A 14589-nucleotide genomic window follows, 5' to 3' on the forward strand; every position below is an offset into this window, starting at 1 on the left:
TACTGAGCCTGGTAGAAAAGCTAAAGAAGATTTCAGCTCAAGAAATGTTATCCACAAGAATCAAACAACGTAGTGAGAAATAAGAATACAGCCTTTTGGGCAGTAGATGACTTTTATGCTGTTCAAAACCATGTGATTTGGTACTCTGTCTAGAATAATAATCATAATCTATTTCATATTTGGCAATGTTTATAAAATTGTAATAATTGGATCGAGGTGCATGCTTCATTGGATTTCTATGTCATAAGACTGGGAGAACATAAGGGATAACTAAGCCGCTTCCATTTTTGGCACTGTATATATTAGTTAAACATTCATGCAAAATATAACTTGAAGAAACTATGGAAGAGAAATTCTTCTTGCCCTGTGAGAGTGTAATTTTGTTTTACAAAACAGAGGAAGGCCCAGGTTTGTAATGTGAATACCCCCTATCTGGTTCTGAAATAAACTACGTATTTTGTTGATTCCTAGCACATCTGCTGATTTGTCCTGCTGCTTCTCTCTCACACACTAACCATTTCTATGAGCAATAGACAAAATAGTACCTGGGCAGAAGCTGATCTGCATGCTTTATACTTGTCAGCAAAGCGAAAGAAATACAAAATCCAACAAAAGTTCAGCAAAAGGTAGTTGAGCTTGACTTTTTTAGCTAGAGGAAGAAGCTAATACTGGTGTTAATTACTTGCCTTTAAAAATGCAAATCTTCATTACAGCTATTGTTCCCAACTCAAAATCAGTTAGATTTACTGTCTATCACAATTCCTAGCTGCAGCTTTTAAGCACCAGGAACTGCCTCCATACAAAAGGCTGCAATCAAGGACTTGCCAAAATTAAATAGATGCAAGCATCAAAATGCTCATCATAGCACTTATGATGTAATTGTGCCAGGTGGTTGCATGGACCATGACAGAATAAAAATTACGGAGCTATCCCGGTTTTATGAGCTTCTATTGTTCTGTAAAAGATATCTAATGCCCTCTCTTCAGACGCATTGAGACAACACACTTTCAAAAAACTTTCTCTAGGATGGAGAGTCAGAGTTAATCATGATTGAAAACTATTGGCTTTTCTAGGACATCTTTAGCGCATTTTGATGGTAATGTAGATAAACATTGCCATCTGACTGAAAACTGTAAAGTAGAATGTGGCAAATATCATTGAGAGCTTTCTTATACTGTGTTATGTGCAAACAAAGAAGTATAGATATAGGTGTAGCTTATGCGTGGTTTTATGTCAGGTCACTGCTCATGAGCTGTCCCACTGTCTGTACTCTCAGGGATTCACCAGAGTAGTTCACCAGACTTTAAAGCTGTCTAGGTCTGTCCATCCATTTGTTCCAGGACCAGGAGGAGAAATGGTCCCCATCTAGTGCCCATATTTTTCATTTCCAAGTCCCATTTCTATCTTCCAATTCATCCTTCTCTAATCCAGTTTAACATCTGTCTAACTCAGTCTAAACGCCTTCTGTGAAAACACGTCTCATGTATTTGTTCCTTGTAGGGTAATTTAAGGCCAAGGGGGTTAGTGTTTACATAGGGTGGGTGAGCCTAACTGACAGTCTGGGAGCATTGGTTTTCACTTGTTTGCATTGGCTGAGGATGATGTAAGCTCAGAGAGAACTGTGGAGACAGTGGACAGAAATGGGACTTAGAGGGCTAGCATGACACAGACAAATGGCCCCTAGGTCCTAGGCAAAGGATGGATGTTTACATGGGAATGTAGCCCACACATGTCCCAGAGTCTGCATGACCTTTAGTTTTAGATATCGTGTTTGTACTAGAGATTTCACTGAAGATGAATGGGATGAACAGCATGATAGATGGGGTGAATCACAGAGTGGGATTTTTCTGCCTAAATTGCCTTAGACAACTATTTTGAAGTTGATGAGCCTGACCGCTAACATTTAAATAGCTAAAATTGTATGAATGAAATTATTCCTTGCAGGAATATCCTGTGCTCTGTTGTAGGAGTGGGAATGGTGGAGGGAATAAATTGCTTAGTTGTATTAACAGACCAGAATCTGACTGTAAGCCTCTAATGAGAAGCTTCCATGAAGTGCAGTGCTTAGATGTGCCAATTGAGGTGATTTTAATAAAAATGAGACATGCTCATGCAGGTGTGTGTGTGACTCTGCCAATACTTATCTGAGCATCAATGACTGAGGGAGAGGGCATTCAGACTGGAACAGGTGCAGAGAAGTGATGACAGTAATGAAAAGTGTTTTAGAGAAGAAAGCTTGATCAGCTTATAAATTCAAAGGCTGAAAGATGTCATGGTTATTCTCTGTGCATGCATAGCAGGTAAAACACCTGGAACAGAGGGAGACATTTATGCTAAATAACAGTACTGCTACAGGAACAAATGAGTAGATATTGGCCGTGAATAAATGTAGATTGATGGCTAGGAGGTTTATAACCATCAAATCAGTAAAACTCTTGATAGTTTTAAAACAGACAGGGAAATAAGGGAGGACAACATCTGAACAGCTCTAAAACACAACTTGGCAGGTTTATGAAAAGGATGATATGGGTTATTTGCCTGTAATACCAGATAGGTAGAACCTGATATACTGGGAAATTCCACTCAGTCCATTGGGTTAAACTCTAGCCTTTCTATTTGGGCAAATACACTGAGTGTCTGTAACAGATGGAACAAAAACTAAACTGAAATTGAATTTTAATGGCTTGCCGTGAGAGGCAGGTAATTATTTAGAAGATAATATACCCCTATAGATACCAGAATCAAATTCCTGCTGGCAGGATTCAGGTATTGAAGCATAAGTGCTAGCATTTAGAAACCGATTTAGATAAAGATGGCTAAGGAAAGGCAGGGAATAAAAACATAATGTCTTATAAACAGAGCTTATGTGACAGAGGTGGCATTGCAAATGCCATTCACCTAGAATCTTGAAAGGAAAGGAGTAAGACAATAGGGAAAAAATCTGTTCATTCCTACATGACCCATAAACTCACAATACTTAAGGACTGCAGACTTTCACTCTACTGCAACAGACAGCAAAGTACCACACAGCTTCTGACCTCTGGAAGGAGACCTTTCTGGTAGCTGATACCTGTGACTGGAATAGGGTGTATTGAACCTGAGGTAGCAAAGTTGTCCATTTCTAAATTTCCGTGATACTTATTCTATCTATTGACTTTACTATATTCACTTCCATGTATTCTTCATTCTCAGGAATAAGGATCCCTACTTCTAAAATTAGATTTTCTGGTAGTGAAAATCAGCAAAGTGTAGACTATAAAGATCAAAAAGAATGGTATAGAAAGGGAAGAATGTAGATGGTAGCATTAAAATTCAGCACTCTCCATATTCTTTTTTTTGACAGAACACACAATGTGTACTGTACTCAGCAACTCTGCACTCTTAGTACAGGGATCTCTTTTTTACTGTGGAAAAAGGAGTCTCAAAGGCTTTCAAAGGGGAACACTTTCAAAGGTAACCACTTTTTCATCATGTCCCATATTTGTGGATCTGAATTTCAGCACTGAAGATTTCAGGTACTATAAAAAACATTAATGTATTGCAACTTTGTATTAAGGTCATGTCTCACTGATGCAGACCGTACTGGTTTAGCCACCCAGCCTGACAAACTGCTGCAAGTGCCAAGCCATGTATCTTTTTTCCCCCCATAATTATACCATTTTTATCCCTGAGTGAGATTTCTCAGACATGCTATTGTTGTCAGGGACATACAGCTCCATTACCACTATGCTGAAAACTCTTCCCTGCCCCCACAATGCATTCACATGGATCTGAGCTTTCACTAAACAGCGGTTTCATAATCACAGATTGAACAAAGTGTAGTTGTGCTTATTAGAAGTGCCATAGTACAGACATGGTCATTTTGTTATTTAACTCTAAAAAAAAATCTCTGTATAATACTATTTTTGTTGAACCACCAACACTCCCTCCCAAGACTTAGATGCTGTATCAAAGCTTTTTTTAAAAAAAAAAAAGAAAAAAAAAAGTCTTCGAATGGAGTAGGGATGTCAGGTCAGAAAAGAATTTAAAGTGAAAACAAACTGGAAAGCTATATTGCACATAAAACATCTTTGAACTTCATCAGCAATTTATAATAAGTAATTTGGATTGGTGCTCTTTTTGTTTTCAGACAGGGGTTTGAAGGTCTGGGTTTCTTAAGCATCATTTTAATTGCATTAAGTCTTTCTGCAGTCAATAGAAAGACTCTCCCAGGTCTCCTAAAAATAGACTAGCTGCTCTCCTCAGTGGCGACACACTGTGAGGACTTATGAGTGTACTAGGGGCTGTGGCTGGCAGTGCCTGGCATTACAGACACAGAATGCTCCCCCATGGCAGCAGGATGTGTGCTCCCCAGGATCGAACACCAGCTAGACCCAGTTAGACTAGCAGCAGGCTCCTCCTTGCAGGCTGTCATCCTGCGGTGGGGGTTTGGTCCTTTAGACTCCTCCTGGGAGGGCAACACAAAGGCTGGCAGGAACCCAGGAGGCTCCTGGGCTGCAGGGGCAAAGATATGTCCTCATGGAGATGCCTGAGGAGCTGAACAGGCTCAGTGGCTGACCCAAGTTGCTGCTCACGAGCAGGGCAGAGCTGCTGGCAGCTCTGCTCACAGGGGGCAGCCCTGGCTGCAACAGCTACAGGATGCTGCAGGTGGGGGTCCAGAGGAAGGCTGGAAGGTGGGCAGCAGGGTTGGGACCATGGGCTTTGGGGAAGCACATGGGGTCTTGTTCGGGTATTGTATGGCAGGGTCCTCATGGGGAGCTGTTGTGAGGGGGAGGGGCATCCAGGAGAGCTGGGAGGTTTCTAGGGGTGACTTACTGAGAGCTCAGGAATGAACTCTTTTGCCATGCAGGAAGACTGGGAGTTTCAGGAGGTCTGCGTGGCAAGATGGGGAGCTTTTCAGTGAGCTAGCACACAAGAAGGGAGTGGAGAAGAGGTAGAAATGAGGACAGGCAGCAAAACAGGAGTATAAAAGCAGTGTTAGGCACCTCATGTCAAAATCAAAGCCCAGCTGGAGCTAGGACTCCTGCAGGGCACTGAAGGGAAAAAGAGATCCTGTGGCAATGCCATCTGGAAAAGCAAGTTCATGAAGAACAGTGGTCCATTAAAGGGGGAGAAGAAACTCTTGTTACTGATGGAGCAGGAAAGGCTGTTGTATTCAATGACTTTTTTTCCTTGGCCTTCACAAGCAAAGATTGTTTGGGTACTGAAATAATTTGGGGTGGGAAGGGTCAGAAAACACTGGGGAGGGGACAAAAAAGTTGTAGGCTCGACAGAAGTTGGATGTACTCAAAACCAGGGGGCTGGGTAGGACTTACCTGAAGGTACCGGCCAATGTGATTGAGAGGTCATTATGTGGGGAAAACATTTTATTTTATTTTTTATTTATTTATTTTTTTAGTAGCAAAGCTGCTGTGAAGAAGAAAATAGAACATGCATGTGAATAATTTTAGCTGTAGCTGAGATACATCAGCTGCACTGGCTATTATAATGGAAAGAAATTCCCACAACTGAGTGGGCCATGGGATTTGATTTTCATATTTCTTGTCCTACTTTTATGTTTATTAGTCATTACATAAAGCAGCCCTCATTTCTAAGACCTGGGATTTGAGGTGTCATATTTCTGAAGCAAAAATTAAAGTCTTGTTGAAATTATCTCTGAGGGAAGATGCAACACCAGATGAAACTACATGGAGAAGCTGGACCTGATACGAGCTTTCACAGCTGCCATGGGTGAGATAAGCGGATAGCCTGGTGAAAGGCTCATTTGATATCTGGGAAGGAAATGCTATGAGAAAGCAAGATCTTACCATCAGTGGGCCAAGTCCCAGAGTTTATGCTTAGTTTTAGCTCAGCTGAATACCTATATGACTTAGCTAGATTTTATCTTCAGACCTTAGACCTGCACAAGGACTGCTAGTCATGATCAAGCACAGCTTCCCCTCCTCCATCCCCCGAATTACAGGGCATTCAGTTTGTGAGTTGTAACTTGTGAATTTTAATTTCCACAGTCTGGCAACCTATCTATCTAAACCTGCTATCACATTCACCCTGCTCACGTTTCCCTGTTCTCTGATACCCAGCTACTGACCTTGCTGTCCACATTTCCCTCCTGTGTTTCCAAAGCACCACCTTAGCAAGAGGGAGCACAGGCTGGCTCTGAGCCAGCCACAGGCAAACCCGGAGCAGCAACACATCTCACTTTGATACCTTTCCATTAGAGGGGTGACTGATTCAGCTTTCTTTTATCTGCTATAGTAGCTTTCTCAAACTAAGGTACATTTAGTCAGAAGGTTTAAAAGCTGGCATGGGAGTGAAGGTGGGCAGACAGACAGCGTGGTCAGATGTCATCCCGTTCAGAAACCAAGTGAAATATCTGAGAAGGAAGAGAAAAAAGGAACATAAGGCTGGGAGTGAGAGACGTAACCGAGCCTCATTTTCCCTTTCATTTACATCACTTGGAATTCTGCTAATTGGTTTGAATAGGAACTGGACACTGAGTCACCCGAGTGTATTTCAAGTAAATACATTTAAGTTAGGGGATGAATACTGAGGTAGTAATTTAAAAAGAACAAAAAGGAGACATTATTAAAAAAGTATGTTTGTTCCTTTTCTTTATTTCCATTTGATATTAATATTCAGACACTCACTGACATGCTAATAACTGCACTAAGGAACAATTCAAGGAAAAAAATGTTGGCTTTGGGGTTAGGTGAGGATATAAAATAAAAGTCTTGATACACAGAAAGAAATAGGAAATAAAGAAATGTTATATGATCATTCAGTTAAGAATCAGTGCAGCAGACTGATTTAAGACTAAATGAATAACCTCAGTATTAGTGCTTTCTATCTTGCTGTCCTTAGGCAATTTACATATTCTTTAAATGTACATCCTTTTAATGTGGGTGATATGGTGTCAACATATATACTGAGATCAAATCACTTTCACCTAGGTTACCAGATGTGTACTGCGAATGCTTGTAATGAAATGCAGTTACTACAGAGTTTCAGTCTTGTGTTTTTTTAAGCTTAAAACTATCTTAATGTCCTTTCCAGTAACATGATCCATGTTAACAAGCTTTCAGCCTGCTTTCTTCAGGTTCAGCACAGGATGAGCACTTGCTTTGTTAGTCTGACCACACAGTTTCATCATCATTGAGCACTGGTGTTATTAGTCCTTATGGATTTCATTTGGCAGGGTATGAGCTAAGCAGCAGTTAAAGCTTTCATACGGGCAAGAGACTAAGTATATATTTAGTTATGTGAACTCTGCTGGACAAACACATCTCTCTTCCAACTCATGCGTAAGGTTGCCGTGACTCAGTACTCATATTCAGGCACAAGGGAGAAAAGGTAAAGAGAAAAGGTGGGAAGCTTTTCTGAGACTTTTCTCATCTTCATAGAAGCCTGGAAATTGCTCTGCACACCTGTGATATGCAACCTCCAGATGTTTAGAGATAGACCAGGCAGTAGCTGACTTTGCAACTTAATTTCTCGAGAAGCCAGAGAACATGCAGGCTTGTTAAATAAGATTTCATTAAAGTTTCCTACTTCAGGGTTATTTTGCTTAAATTTACAAGCTATAATTAAAAGAAGAAAAGAGTAGATTTCCTCTGACAGGAAGAAGTTCTTCACACGGAGGGTGGTGAGGCACTGGCACAGGTTGCCCAGAGAAGCTGTGGATGCCCCATCCCTGGAGGTGCTCAAGGCCAGGCTGGGTGGGTCTTTGGGCAACCTGGTCTGGTGGGAGGTGTCCCTGCCCAGGGCAGGGGTTTGGCATTCGATGATTCTTAAAGTCCCTTCCGGCTCAAACCAAATATGTGGTTCTATGATTTTCTGATTCTATGACAGAAGGGTATCTGTGCCTCACAACCTTCTTTGCTCCTGGTTCTTCCTTCTTTCCTCCTTTCTTCTTTCCAAAATGGAACTTCTGTGTAAGTCTCTTCATGTGTTTCTGTCAGTATCTTCTCACAACATAATTTATTGCTTGCTGACCTTGGGTATTCAGAGCTGAGAACTGGTTTGCCAGGGAATAGCCAAGACTGTCTGGGAGTGACAAGTGGATGTGGCCACTCAGGCTTTCCTGTCCCCTGTTCATCATGTGCTTAGTGCAAGAACAGGCCTTGTTACCTCCCGTGGATTCTGTGTCTACCTGGAGGCCAAACACATCACAGGAGGCAAAAAAGACCTATACTCAAAACGATGGCCTGACCTCTATATAGGGATGCCTGATGAGATTTAAGAGCCAGGCAGAGAGACATTTCACAGTCCTTTGCAGTAAGCAGGCTGTGCAATGGGGTGCCATACACAGTATAACTTTGAGTCCTAGGCAGTAAGTAGTCAAATTGACTGAAACATAGTATGATTCATAGAGAAAGTTTACTGTATAGGGTGAATAACTATGTAAAGCGGAAATTTATAAGCTTATAAAAAGCCCCTCTTGGTTAAGTAGGAAGAAAATGGCTAGGATCTGAAAGTGAATTGCTAAAATGTCACTTTCTCATCTGGTTTGTAAATACCAGTTTTGGATTGTACTTAGAGCTGTAATCAGTCTTTTGAAAGGAGTTAATCTCAGAGCACGAGGAGTGACTAATACTATTATTCTCCTTTTAGATTACTTGCACAGAGTTTTTCTTTACAATTAGGAGGAAGAATTTTCTACCCAGAAGGGCTATCCACATGCAGCTTCTGCAACATAACCAAGGGTTGTTTTCATTTAAGACATTACTTGGATAATTTTAAAATATTCAATATCAGTTCAACATTTTTTTTTTTTTTTTTTTCCCCATCTCCTATTTCTTCTCTCTCTTTCTCTCTTTTTCCTATGTCTGGCACTGCAGAGTGTTCTCCAAAAATGAAGAGAGAGAGTTTCAGAATTACTCTTATAGTGAGCTTCCAGCTCAATTTCCCTTCTCTAAAAAAAGGGAAAACATTTATTAAAGAGGGTGTCACCTCCACTGTCTAGAACTTCACACTTTAAAAGCAAGCAAAAATATATGAGCTCTTCTACTTCTCAGGAGCTGTGTGTTGTCTTAAAAGACAAAGTTTTCAGTCCAAATCATGCACAAACATAAAGCACAACCACACATCCAAAACCACCCTGAGTCACCTACTCAGGTACACGCTTAAGAAGATGGAAAGCTTCCCTTGTCTTACTTCTTTCCAAGATATAACTTATATGCTATCAATAAGCTCCCTGTTTATTATATGACACTACATTTACAAGTGGCTCAAGCTCCTGTAGCTTGTTTCTCTTTTCTACTTCTCTGTTTCAGAAGGAATCACCATGCTGGGTTTGAACTTCCCTTCTAGCAGATGGTTGTCTCAGTTTCCCAGTAAGCTACTACAGCATTGTCAGGCCTGATAACACTTTCTCTTCCTAGAGGAACTTGCACAGAAAAGCTTTCAATCTTAGTGGTTCCCTTTTGGGGCCGTCACAGCCTGTCAGGGTGAGGGAGTGTGCTTGGTAGCAAGAGGGAATGAGGTTCATCCTTAGAAGTGTGTCTTCACGCAAATACAAAGTTTCTTAATCTTGATGAACCATTCCTAGAGTGAAAAGTTCCCATCTCTGACCTGTACTTAGAGATTGCTATGAGCTTAATCTTCATTTGTTCCTTATTGATTTTACATTTTAAATTTGTTGTGAATTACAGGGTTTTGGTGTAGAACATATTTTGCTACAGGAGTCTTTTTATAGATTTCAAAGAGCCTTTTATTATTTGACAATTCTCATTCAGTAGGAGGTAGAGGTTTCTGGCTCACAAATTGGTAATGTTATTTTGTTTTTCTTTCATAAGTAACACTTAACTAGTGTTTCTAATAATATTGCAGCTAAACAGATTCTAAATATGACAAAGTGTTGAAAACACTGATGTGCAGGGGAAGTTGTATAATTGAATAAAATATTCACGTATGCCCAACACTTTAATCTAATCCATCCATTCAAAACCCGGAGCTTTCTTGGTCTTTCAGATGCACTTATCTGCTAAATGAGCTTTTAAAAATAGAGATGGAACTAAATTCAATAGGAGTATTCAAACCTCCAAGTACCGGGAGGGCATAGATAAACTGGAGCTTGTATTAAAGACAGCTGCTGTGCTAACAGTCGACAAAACCAAAAATAGGCCTGACGTTGAATCACTTATCGAAATATCGTAGTATTCAGTTATGGTGTAGTCTGGTTCCCCATGTGTTATTCTACTAAACAAAACTTGATTCCAGTTTAAGATCCATATCGTTATCTGCTGGAAGGCATATGCTGTTGCTTAGACTCACTGACAAGCTGCACCCACGTGTGCTAGGAACCGGCTGTGGCTTTGACAGTTGGTCCCAGCTAATTGCCTCCAGCAAGATAAACATGGTCCTGGAGTTTGATCAACTAGTTTTTAGGATAAGGGACAAATGAAAGGGAGCAGTGCACTGTGGGAATCTGTGAGAATAATAGGAAAAAGATTTACACTGTAAGAATATTGCTGTATCAAAGCAAAAATACTATTATGTATTTTATGCTGATAAGGTACATTCTATACGAGCAGTTTAGAACAACCTGTGATTTTACCTTTGCTGCATCCCACAAAGAGTATCTCCTTTCCTGCAGTGCCATTCTACTCAGTAATTGTCCCAGCCATTATACTTCCCACACAACAATTCACAGCTAGAAATATAATGGCAAAGGAAAACACATTGCTTTAAATTGTGGAAGAATATGTACTCCACTCTCTCTCAACATGAATTTTTGATCTGATTTATTTGAAAATGCCCCCAAAATCTGCTGTTATTGTTAAGCTTTGTACATGAACTTAAGTCTTGAAGAAAAATTTGCCTAATTCTTTATACTGCTATTTCACAGGCACAGACTTGACATGCACCTCTCTCTTCTCAAGCCAAACCTGTGTGTCAAGAGAAATAGCATGAAGAATGCTGAAATTTATTGTGAGTTAGGTCTGGGTTTGTATTCTGTGACATACATTAGACTCTAACATTCCATTAAGATAAAGGGGAAAAAATCAGATTTCACTGCAGGTTTATTTCAGCTGCATGCAAATTTCTGTATGATGAGGCTGCTATGACTTTCAGCATCTATAAGGAATAGAATTATCTTATCACAAAAGAGAATTTCAAGGATAGGAAAGTCAGAGAATCTAGCAAATTTAACTTAAATGCCATCTGAATTTGAGAGAATTAGTGCTTCTGCTTGCCAGATATCTCATGATAGTGCTACAGTTAGCTGCCTTCTGTGAAAACAAAGAACTTTTTTTTTTTTTTTTTTTTTTTCTTCCCCAAAACGTATGCTACAACTTGCCCAAGGACAGAGGTGACAATAAATGGGGTGAACTGTCCCCACTCTGGAAAGACACTGAAAGGGTAATGCCAGACTTACAAAAGCACGAATACAAAGTACATGAGTGTGTCTGCTGTACAATTACTCTGTTTGTGCAGTCAGTTGCAGTAATTGGATAATTGGGTCCACAACTGCCTAATTACATCGGTAACTGCTCATTACTAAATTATATGTGAGCAATACATAAAAAGCCCCAGTGCCTAAAAGCCTTTGTTACAGAAACTTTCATTTCATGAAGGCTCATCCTACTTAAAAACCATATGCACCATAATCTTTTGTCTGTTCATTCCTCTTGAACCAGGAGAGTGTAGACAGAAAAAGAAACACAACTGAATGGGAAAAGAGGCTCTTGGGAACATAGGCTCTTTCTTTCCTCTTGTGCTTTTCCACAGAGCCTTTCAAGGAAGACATGGGAAGTTAAATATAAAGGTTGTGCGTTGCCAGTCTTTGAAAGGAGCATTCTGATGTGGTCTTCCAGGGATAGGTTGTTATGTATTTTCCCTCTCCTTCTCTTTCCACAATTCTCATTTCACTTACTTTCATAGTAATAAAGAATGGTTGCAGTATGCCCCGAACCTGAAGCAGTTCTGGAGGACTGAGTCTGGCAATGGCAAACCCATGAAAAGACTGATTCCACTAAGTGGCCACCACACGGAGAGTTAACAGAGAGATATCAGCAGGACCACATGTTTTTCACCTGAGAGCTCTAGAGTGATGCTACTGAAATAGCTGATCTACTAGTTGTAGTATACACCCACTTAAATCTTTCAGATACAACCAACCACTTAAATACCAGAGGAACAGAAGATAGCAACTGCGATGCTAATTTTTGAAAGGAGTTGCAGGGATTTTAGAAGATTAAAGACCATTGTTGTGCATTAATAAAATACTAGAGTTACTGGATATGTAGGAAAATATTATGTGTTTGGGCAAGATTCTTCATGGTTTTGTCAGGGAATTTAATTCCTCATATATCTACTAGAGCTATTTGAAGGACTGAGCAAGCACATCAGTATGGGAATACAGCCCTTATAGTCTCCTTGGAATTCTGGAAGGCATTTTTTGATGAGGTAATTCACCAAAGGGTCTCTGAGAAATTAAGACTGGGATGAGGATAGAACTGACATGGATATGCAACTGATTAAAAGAAGAAGTAGATACTTTTCTCACCAGAGTGAGCACTGTGGTCCCACAGGAATATTGCTGGTATTCATCATCTTCACAAATGAATTGAAAAGGGCAGAAAATGAAGTGATAAAGTTCAGTGACTGTTCTGAACCCTTCCTCTTGGAAAAAGCAAAAAGTAAGGGTGAAGAATTGCTATGTCTTGTGATACTGAGTAACATGTCGGGGGTGGAGGGGTGGGAGGGGCAGGGGTGAAGAGAATGTATGAAAATATATAAAGAGTTCACAAGAGAAATCCTAATTTAATATATGCAATTACAGACTCCAAAAAAGCTATTATCAACTAGTACAAAGATTCTGAAGTTATAATAGCAAGTTCTGTAAGAATGTCAGCTCAGTGGCAATCAATATGAAGAAAATTACTAGGGAATGAAAGGAGAACAAACTCTAAAGCATTATTAGGCTACAATATCTTGAATGTTGTGGACATTTTTGGTCCACATATCATAATATATATATATAATAGAAGCAAAAAAGGAACAGATCTTAAAGTGACACAGACAATCAAAGATATGAAATGGTTTCAACACAAGAATAATCAAACATACTAGGACTCTAGCTAGGAAAAAATGACTCAGAGAGATATGAAGGACAGTTAAATAATCACATATGGGATGGAGATCAATAAGGAGCAATAATTTTTCTCTTCTGAAATAAGAGGAATAATCCAAGGAAATCACAAGGCAACAGTTCAGCTCTAGAAACCTGGCCTGGTGATAATATAGATACTAAAATTTACATTGTATTAATGATTAGACAAATTCATGAAAAAAAAAAACCAAACAAATGAAAAAAAAAAAAAACAGACACTGAAGCCTATTTAATGCTGAGATTAAACATGGATCTCTGGCTCTGGATATGATTGTCCAGCACATTGTCAGAGGCTAGGAGAGTGTTCTGCAAGAGTGTCTTCAATTGCTCATCCTGCTTTTATAAACTTCCGCACATACCTGCGCTTGGTCACCATCAGGTAGTGGACTGGTTGGCTTTGATCCAGTTCTGAAAGTCTACTCTTATGATTAAAATAGAGGTACAGTGAGTTATGTTTTCATTAGGATACTTCAGTTATGGTAACAAACAGTAGTCCTACTTCCATTGTCCTTTTGAGATGACTAACTTCTTAAGACAAATGTTTCACTTCAACAATACTTAACCTTTTTTTTTTTTTTTTTTTTTTTTTTTCCCACATAATTGCTATGGAAGTAAACAGTAACTTGGCACAGATCTACATGCTTTTTGTTGTCATGGGTAATGTCTTTGAGAATTGCCAGATCAGTGAGTGACAGGGACATCTCATGAATGAATTTCACTCTGCAACCTGCACCCACAAGTCTTGAACTGACAGGAGATTAGTTTTATAGTAATTAAACGCATCAAAACCAGTCTCCATGTACGGGAGACTTTCAGCTTACCTGTTGCAGTATCATGTTCAAAACCAAGCAAGTGCCCCAGGAGGAAAGTAGAGAATAAAAATAGGTTTGCAACTTATTTTTTAAATAATTTGCAATATTTTCAAGGAATGGTTCATAAAAAGGACAGCACCAGTAGGCATCAAATTGCACAATCATCAAACAGTGTTGACAACGGTGTAGAGCTACAGTGCCTGAGTGCCTGCTTTTTTTTTTTTTTTTTTTTTTTTTTTTTTTTTTTTTTTTAATGCGCACAAGCATTTTTTTATCTTTAATTTTCTGACTTTTAGATTTTATCAATGTTTATTTTTCTTTTTCACCATAACCCCAGTGTTTTCCTGATCCGGGCTCTAACAGTCCTTCACTTCTTTGCATGTGTCTGAAGTGCTTTAGAGAGGCTCCCTGATTATTCTGTATCTGTAGTATTATCCCAGACCTTTTCCCACCTGAGAACGCTGAAAAAGTCACATTCACACACTTGGAATGTAGACACAGCGGTTCAGAGAAATGGCAGCTTCCCTTCAGATCGCCATCTCAGTGACTCAGCCAGCTGCCATGAGATGATCAAAACGAATGTGGCACAACCCCGAGTCTTTCTGAATAGCTGAAAATTTTACAGACTGTAAAAATTATTCAGCAAATTTTAAAACTGGAAAC

Source organism: Netta rufina (genome assembly GCF_964035555.1).
Source record: "Netta rufina genome assembly, chromosome: 1".
In the NCBI taxonomy this organism is placed as follows: Eukaryota; Metazoa; Chordata; class Aves; order Anseriformes; family Anatidae; genus Netta; species Netta rufina.